The sequence below is a fragment of the Pongo abelii genome, chromosome 11 (assembly GCF_028885655.2).
Source record: "Pongo abelii isolate AG06213 chromosome 11, NHGRI_mPonAbe1-v2.0_pri, whole genome shotgun sequence".
Classification (NCBI taxonomy): Eukaryota; Metazoa; Chordata; class Mammalia; order Primates; family Hominidae; genus Pongo; species Pongo abelii.
Genome location: NC_071996.2, coordinates 20,413,985 through 20,423,510, shown reverse-complemented (window position 1 = coordinate 20,423,510; position 9,526 = coordinate 20,413,985). Strand labels below are relative to the sequence as shown.

Here is a 9,526-nt window from a genome sequence, read left to right as displayed (position 1 = left end):
TGGGTAGCCATTTACTTTAAACCTATTTTTCCCACTTATAGAAAGGTAATGATGACCACTTGTTGGAAAACTTGAGGGTAATATTTGTAAAGGTCATAGTAATACCCAACAACTGGGACCCAACACCTGGTAGGCACAAAGTCAGTTCTGCTTCCTTTCCCTTTCTGTAGAGAAATGTACAGGATATTCCTTATATGCCACTTATGCTATGGGATTGACATAGGTTTTGTCCCTTATGCTATGGGATTGACTAGGTTTTGCTCTAAAAAGCTTTAAAAAAGAAAATTCATTACTATAAGATCAATTCGATTCCAACTTAATCTTACAGTAACTCTAAGGTATGATTATGCTGCAATTCTAGTGTATTTGATTTTTATTTCATATTGAACATCATTATATTCTCAATAAACCCTTATCAGGCTTTAACTGTCTCATAGCTTTCTCTCTGATTTCCTCGATAAAAACAAAAGAGCAATAATTAGGAAAGATCAGAAAATAAAAGCCAAGGAATGAAAAGTCTGAATAAAAGCTATTGCATACTCTACATAGAAAAGATCTAGCTGATATGGTGGTCACGAAGGCACACAGGATCTGGAATCAGGAGACCTGAGCTTGAATTCTGACTCAGCCACTCAGTAGATGGGAGGCATCTTGGTCTCTATGGGCCATTTTCCTCATCGAAGATGCAAATATCATCCCAATTACAATCGGTGTCAAATGACAAGTGCTATATGTTAGTTCAGTTCAACAAGCCAAATAGAGACAATCAGACAGACCTGGTCCCTGCCCCAGGGAGCTCACAGTCTCTTTGACCTGGGCCCTACCTTTTCCCTGATCTGGTTTTTAGTAGAGGCCAGCTTGGAATTGCTACTCATGACTACATTGATTGACTTCCGGGAGAGCCCTTTGAAACACCAGTGCTCACTGACCTAACCTTCTCTGCTGGTTTTACATAGAACTGGTCTGGGGAACTCACTCTATTTCCATGCTATCTCTAGCCAAAATACTTAACTTCTTGCACAAAAATCATAAAATAAAGAATTACAAATAAATCACTCCCCCTGCAAACTCAAAGACCAGGCTCATCCCCTCTCCTGACTGTGTGGCAATATCATCCTTTGCCCAAAAGAGATCCTCTCATACTGGAGACCAAACTCCAGGTCACTTTATTGCCAATCCTGTGCGTTTACATGCCATCATAGTAAAATTTACAAAGTGTTTTCCCTAAAGCCTCGCCCACTGCTACCCAGGTCAAGTAGAACCAAAGGATATCTAGCTGTCTGTCCTTGGGACTGACACACCCTGAATCTCTCCTCTCGCATTTTTAAGCAGTTATGCCACAGAAAGAACCTTTGGGCCCAGGACCCTGGGTTTTGTAAGAACCAGTCTTTAGGAGAACAGACCCAAACCCTCTTCTTCTAAAGTGAGTGGTGTTTTTACTAGTTGCTTCTTCAAACTTTGTAATTCGAGTCCTTCTTTAAAGTAACAAAAATGTTTTCAAAGTCTTCTGCTGAATCTCTTACCAAACAATAACCTTCAAGTTTTGGTGAAACTATTACTTTTATGTGTTGAGCTTGCTTAAAACAAGGCACGCAAGTAATCCTGTGACGTACTCCATTTTCTTCAAAAACTGATGAACAAGCTTTGCGCAGTGGCAGTATCACAGCCAATGAGGTTTACTTGAGGTGTGATTATTGCTAATTGAAAAACTGATGAACATATGAAGTGCATGTCTGTAGCTTAATAATACAAAGTCAGCCAACTTGAGACCTTGGCTCAGGTATTTTTGCAACATTTCTAGCCCATGACTACACTGGGTAATCCTACCTCTTTGGACTTATCAAACATCTCTGTAATCCTTTAATATACAATAGACATCTACATCACTCCAAACGACACTCTACCTGCTCCAGGGGGAGTCTTACATCAGAGGACTTCTGCTGCTGCGATAGGGGAAGATCACAGAAAGAGACAGTATGGAGTTTGATTCAATAATTTCTGCCTGTCTGAGAGGAACAGTACACAGGCAGGTGGAGAAGAGTTGGTTTATAAACAGTGGTTACCAATGCCTTCCAAAAAACTGTACAGTAATTTACTAGTAGTCTCTCTTTACCCCCGCCAGGACAATCTCAGCAGCAACTCTGCAGTTAGAAGGCAATAGGATAATGTACTTAAAATGATGAAAGAAAAACCTGTCAACTAAGTTGTTTTTTTTTTTTTTTGAGACAGGGTCTCACTCTGTCACCCAGGTTAGAGTGCAGTGGTGTGATTTCAGCCCACTGCAGCACTACACAACCTTCTGTAGTCAAGGGATCCTCCCACCTCAGCCTCCTGAGCAGCTGGGACTACAGGCATGAGCCATCACATTCAGCTAATTTTTCTATTTTTTGTAGAGATGGAGTTTTGCCATGTTGCCCCGGCTGGTCTCGAACTCTTGAGCTCAAGTGATCAGCTTGTCTCAAGCTCCCAAAGTGCTGGGATTACAGGTGTGAGCCACTGCACCCAGCCAAGAATTCTGAATCTGGTAAAACTATCCTTCAAAATCAAGGGAGAAACTAGATATCCCTAAATAAACAAAAGCTGAAGGAATTCATTACTAGACCTACCCTGCAAGAAATGTTAAAGGGAGTCCCTTCCTTCAGGCTGTAAGTAAACAACACTAGACAGTAACTCAAAGACGTATAAAAATGTACATTTTTCCTTTCAAGGTAAACACATAGACAAATATAAAAACCAGTATTATTGCAATTTTGGTTCATAACTCCCCTTATTATTTTACAGGACTTAAAATAGAAAAGCATAAAAAACTATAAATCTTTGCTAGTGGGTACACAATATATAAAGATGTAATTTGTGACAGCAATAACATAAAGAAGAGACGGAGCTGTAAAGGACATCTTTTGTATGCAATTAAAGTTATCAGTTTAAAATAGGTTGGTATAACATTAGGATGTTTTATGTAAGTCTCATGGTAACACAAAGGAAATATCTACAGAATATACACAAAAGGAAGTGAGAAGGGAACCAAACATGCCACTATAAAAAAATCAACTGAACTCGCTGGGCGCGGTGGCTCACGCCTGTAATCTCAGCACTTTGGGAGGCTAAGGCGGGCGGATCACAAGGTCAGGAGTTCAAGACCAGCCTGGCCAATATGGTGAAACCCTGTCTCTATTAAAAATACAAAAATTGGCCCGGTGGGCGTGGTGGCACATGCCTGTAGTCCCAGCTACTCAGGGGGCTGAGGCAGAGGAATTGCTTGAACCTGGGAGGCAGAGGTTGCAGTGAGCCAAGATCATGCCACTGCACTCCAGCCTGGGTGACAGAGTGAGACTCCGTCTCAAAAAAAAAAAAGGAAAAAGAAAAACAAAATCAACTGAACTCAAAGAAAGACAGTAAGGGAATAAATGAGGGACAAAAAGAGCATATAAGAGATACTGAAAACAACAAAATTGCAATAGTGAGTCCTTCCCCATCAGTAATTACTTTAAATGTAAATGAATTTTAACTCCCAAATCAAGACAGATTGACAGGATGAATTTAAAAAAAAAAGAATCCATCTATATACTGTCTACAAGAGACTCACTTTAGATCTAAGTACACACAGGTTGACAAAGAAAGGACAGAAAAAGATATTCCATGCAAATAGTAATGAAGAGAGTAGGGGTGGCTATACTAATATCAGACAAAATAGACTTTAAGTCAAAAACTGGTACAAAAGACGAAGAACATTATATATTTTAAAAAGGATCAATTCACCAATGAGATATAACAATTATAAACATACATATATATACACACATATATACACACACACACCCCCCAAACATAAGAGCTCCTATATATATGAACAAACACTGACAGAACTGAAGGGAGGAACAGATGGCCTACTGTAACAGTAGGCTTCAATACCCCACTTTCCATAACTGGTAGAAAAGCAAGAGACTAGATCAAAAAAGAAACAGAGGCTGGGCACAGTGGCTCACACTTGTAATCTCAGCACTACGGGAGGCTGAGGCGGGTGGATTGCTTGAGCCTAGGAGTTCAAGACCAGCCTGGGCGATGTGGTAAAACCCCCCTATCTCTACTAAAAATACAAAAAATTTGCGAGGCATGGTGGCACACACTGATAGTCCCAGCTACTTGAAAGGCTAAGGCAGGAGAATCACTTGAGCCTGGGAGGCGGAGGTTGCAGTGAGCCAAGATCACACCACTTCACTCCAGCCTGGGTGACAGAAGTGAAACCCTGTCTCAAAAAGAGGACTTGAACAAGAGGCCATTTGGACCTAACAGATATACAAAAAGCATACACCCAACAATAAGCAGAATACACATATTCCTCAAGAGTATATGGAACATTCTCTGGGACAGGCTATTAGGCCACAAGTAAGTCTTAAAACATTTGAAAAGACTGAAAGTATATAAAGTATCTTTCTAATCACAATGGAATAAAATTAGAAATCCATAGCAGAAAGAAAACTGTAAAATCCACAAATATGTGGAAATCAAATGGTACATTTTCAAACAACCAATGGGTCAAGGAAGAAGTCACAAGAGAAATAAGAAAATAACTTGAGACAAATGAAAATAAAAACACCAAAGCTTACGGGATGCAGCAAAAGCAATGCTGAAAGAAATTTATATCTACAAATGCTCAAATTTTAAGATCTCAAATCAACAACCTAATTTTATACCTTAAAGAACAAGAAGAACAAACTAAACACAAAGCAAAAGGAAAGAAATAATAAAGATTAGAGCAGAGATAAACGTAACAGAGAATACAAAAAAGAGAAAAAAAAAAAATCAAAGAAACCAAGAGTTGGTTCCTCAAAAAAAATCAACAAAATTAACAAACTTTTAGCTAGGTGAAGAAAAAGAGAAGACTCAAATGGGGGGAAATTATGACTCATTTTACAGAAACAAAAAGGATTATAAAACAGTACTATGAACAATTGTATGCCATCAAATTGGATAACCTAGACAAAATGGACAAATTAAATTCCTGGAAACACAACCTACCAACTCTGAATCATGAAAAAATAAAAATCTGAACAGATCTATAACTAGTAAGGAAACACCCAATGAACAAAAGTTCAGGACTAGATGGCCTTACTGGTGAGCTCTACCAAACATTTAAAAAAGAACAAATACCAGTCTTCCTCATACTTCAAAAAATTGAAGAGAAACACTTCCAAACTCCAAACTATGAAGTCAGTATTATCCTGATACCAAAACCAAAGAAACTAAAACTACAGACCAATATCCCTGATAAATATGTTGCAAAAATCCTCAACAAAATACTAGCAAAGAAAATTCAAGAGCACACTAAAATAATTATACACCATGACCGTGAAGGATTTATTCCCAAAATGCAAGGATGGTTCAACAACAACAAATATAAATCGATCAATATAATATACCACATTAACAGAATGAAGAAAACAACTCATGATCATCTCAACTGATGCAGAAAAGGTATTTAAACAAAATTCAACACCATTTCATTATTTTAAAAAAACACTCTACAAACAAGAAACAGAAGGAAACTCAACATAATAAATGTCATATATGAAAAGCCCACGGCTAATATCATACTCAGTGGTGAAAGACTGAAAGCTTTTCATCAGAAACAAGACAAGAATGCCCACTTTTACCAAGTCTGTTCAACATAGTACTGGAAATCTTAGCCAAAACAATTAGGCATAAAAAAGAAACTAAAAAGGCATCCAAACTGGAAAGAAATTAAATTATCTGTTTGCAGACAACATAGTATTACATGTAGAAATGCCCAGAGTCCACAAAACACCCCCAAAGCCAAACAAAACTGTTAGAATAAACAAATTCAGAAAAGCTGCAGGATACAAAAATCAACACAAAAATCAGTTGCATTTTTACATGTTAACAATGAACAATCCTAAAAGGAACTTACGAAAACAATTCAATGTATGACAGCATCGAATAGAATAAAATACTTAGGAATACACCTAACCAAGGAGGCGAAAGACTTGTACACTGAAAACTACAGGCCATCATGGTGGCTCACATCTGTAATCCTGGCACTTTGGAGGCCAAGGCAGGGGGATCGCTTGAGGCTAGGAGTTGAAGAGCAGCCTGGGCAACATAGCAAGACCTCAACTCTACAAAAAAAATTATCCGGGCATAGTGGGACACACCTGTAGTCCTAGCTAGTTGGAAAGCTGAGGTGGGAAGATTGCTTGAAGCCAGGAATTTGAGACAAGCCTGGACAACAGAGGGAGAATCTGAATCAAAAAGAAGAATGAAAAGAAAGAAAAAGAAAAGGAAAAAAGGAAAAGAAAACTACAAAACATTAAGAAAATTAAAGAAGACACCAATAAATGAAGATATTCCATGGTCATAATTCAAAGACTTAATATTGTTAAGAAGTCAATACCCCAGAGCACCTCTACAGATTCAATGCAATTCCTAACAAAATACCAATAATGTTTACTGCATATATAGAAAAATCCATTTTAAAATTCACATGAAATCTCAAATAGCCAAAACAATCTTGAAAAACAACAAAGTTGGAAGACTCACACGTCTTGACTTCAGAATTTACTACAAAGCTACGGTAATCAAAACAGTGTCATAGTGGGGACGGACAGACAGACAGTTCTATATTGCAACATGCAGACCAATGGAAAAGAACAAAGTCCAGAAATCAACTCTTGCACATATGGTCAAATGATTTTTGACAAGACTGCCAAGACCATTCCATGGGGAAAATAAGTTTTTTTTTTCAGTAAATGTTGCTGGGGAAACTTGGTATCTATATGCAAATGGATAAAGTTGGAACCTTATTTTACACAATATACAAAAAATCAACTAGAAATGGATCAAAGACCTAAACATAAGAGCTAAAGTTACAAAATTATAGGGTAAAAGCTTCATAATATTGAATTTGGCAATAACTTTTTTGATATGAAACCAAAAACACAGGCAATAAAAGAAAAAAAGTGAGATACAGCAAAATTTAAATAACGTGTGCATCAAAGAACACAATCAACAGAGTGAAAAGGCAATCTAAAGAATGAAAGAGAATATTTGCAAATCATATAGCTGATAAAGCATTAACACGAATACACAAAGCACTCCTACAACTCACACCAAACAACCCAATCTAAAACTGGGCAAATGACTTGAATAGACATTTCTCCAAGGAAGATATATAAGTGGTCAAAAAGCACATTAAGAGAGGCTCTACATCACTATCATCAGGGAAATGCAAACTAAAATCACAAGATACCACCTCATATCACTTAGGATGGCTACCATCAAAAAATTAAAATAACAAGTGTTAGCAAGCATATGGAGAAATTGGAACTCTTGTGTACTATTGGTGGGAATATAAAATTGTGTAGCCCCTTATGGAAAGTGTATGTATGGCACTTTCTAAAAAAATGTAAAACAGAATTACCATATGATCTAGCAATTCTACTTCTAGGTATATAACCAAAAGAATTGGAAAAAAAGAGGGTTGTTTTTTAATAGTCTCTAGAAGTGAAGAAAAAAAAAGTCTTGAACAAATACTTGTACACCCATGATCACAGCAGCATTATTCACAATAGCCAAAGGTGGAGGCAACCCAAGTGTCCACTGACAGATGAATGGACAAACAGAATGTGGTATATACACACACTGGAATATTATGCAACCTTACAACGCAAGGAAATTTGGACACATGGACAAACCTTGAGGACATTATACCAAATGAAATAAGACAGTCGCAAAAAGACAAATGTATGATTCCACTTATGTGAGGTACCTAGAACAGACAACTCGTAAGAGACAAAGTAGAATGGTGGTTGCCAAGAGCTTGGGGGAGGAAGAAAGGAGAGTTCTTTGATGGGTAGAGTTAAAATTTTGCAAGATGAAAAGATTTCTGAAGATGAATGGTGGTGATGGCTGTACATTCTGAACATACTCAATGCCACTGAGCAGTGAAACTGTTTAAGATAGTAAATCTTAAAACCGGAAGAAGAGGAAGAAAAAAAGCCAAGCATGAGAGTGCATGCCTATAGACCCAGCCACTTGGGAGGAGACTGAGGCAGGAGGATTGCTTGAGCCTGGGACTCCAAGGCTGCAGGGAGCTAGGATCACACCACTGCACTTCAGCCTGGGCGACACAGCAAGAACCCATCTCTTAAAAAACAAACAAAACCCCCGACAACTCTGTATCATCATAGCCAAGTTGTCAAAGTTAGTATCATCAATTCTGGGACAAAACTAAAGTCTATGTTCGTGGAAGAAATATGCTGAAGTATTTGGGGCTCAAGTGGCAAGTTGTCGGCAAGTTACTCTGAGTCTGCAAAAATAGCTCTATGTATATACAAGATGATAGAGACAATGACGTGGCAAAACGTTAACACTTGGTAAATATCAGTGAGTATACCAGAGTTTATTTACTGTTTTTGCAATTACTGTAAATTGGAAATATCTTCAAAATTAAAGGTTTTTCTGGCCAGCTAGGTTTGAGCTGCCATAAAACCAACACCAAGGCTCATTTATCTAGAAACTAATTTTTTCCTTCAAACCCAGTACAGGAGAATCTCTTACCATTTTGAATTCCTCAGGTATGGTTTAAAACTTTTTACTTGCCAACATCGTAAGTTTTACCCTGTAATAGTGAAATTTTCAGGTAATTGGAGCTTACCCCATTAAATGACAAAATTGTGTAACTTAAAAATCTTTCTTAAATACAACCTTTGTTGTCTTTGTTTCAACTTTGTTTTTTAATGATCAGTGTAAGGCTTCACTATATGCCTATGTTTTTTCCTTCTCAAGTGTTTTTGAGGGTATTTGTATGAAACATTGCAGAAAAGCTTAGGTTTTTGTCTCCATCTAGTGGTTAGCTATTACCTTCTAATGCCTTTATGCACCTGCTTTTTACAAAGCACTATATCCCACTGTGCTTCTGCATTTGTTGGAAGTAAATAGTTTCAGAGTTTCTTGTAAGTTTCTTGTAAGTTTCTTCAGTGTTTTAGTATATAAACTTCATTATTTTAGCTGTAAGGTCTTTGTGGCCAAAAGTAGTTTTATGTGTTTCTGAAGATCAAGGTGCCAATCTGTATCAGAGTAGGATTTCTGTAATTAAAATAATCTAATTGATAAAATGTTCTTGGGCCTCGTCATCTTGACCTTAAGAGACCTCTCATAATTAAGTCTATAGAGACTATTATCACAAAAATAGAGCAACAAGAAACACAGCTACAAGCCATAATTTTTCTCTCTCCCCTAATTGCTCAACTGCTCTAAGCTTTTGGCATAGTGATTTTCAGTTATATCCATATTTCCTTGAAGACAGTAGTATTTCTTGATCTTTTCTCTAAGTCCCTATCCCAGAGAAAAATGAAAATCAAAATAATTATCCCAAATAAGAGAAACACATTAATAAGATTTTGTTGGTATTCCATTCCCACCCCAACTGAGGTACTGCAATTCAATTCTGATACGACACACCCAGAGCTGGCATCAGACTCCACAGGTTTAAGGGGTCAGTCCTCCA

The 9,526-nt window shown here is 37.4% G+C and overlaps 1 pseudogene; it reads left to right on the top strand.

Annotated features, from left to right (window-relative positions):
• The first annotated feature begins 1,640 nt into the window (after nucleotides 1-1,640).
• On the top strand, nucleotides 1,641-1,801 carry LOC112132537 (U4 spliceosomal RNA; annotated as a pseudogene).
• The last annotated feature ends 7,725 nt before the right edge of the window (nucleotides 1,802-9,526 follow it).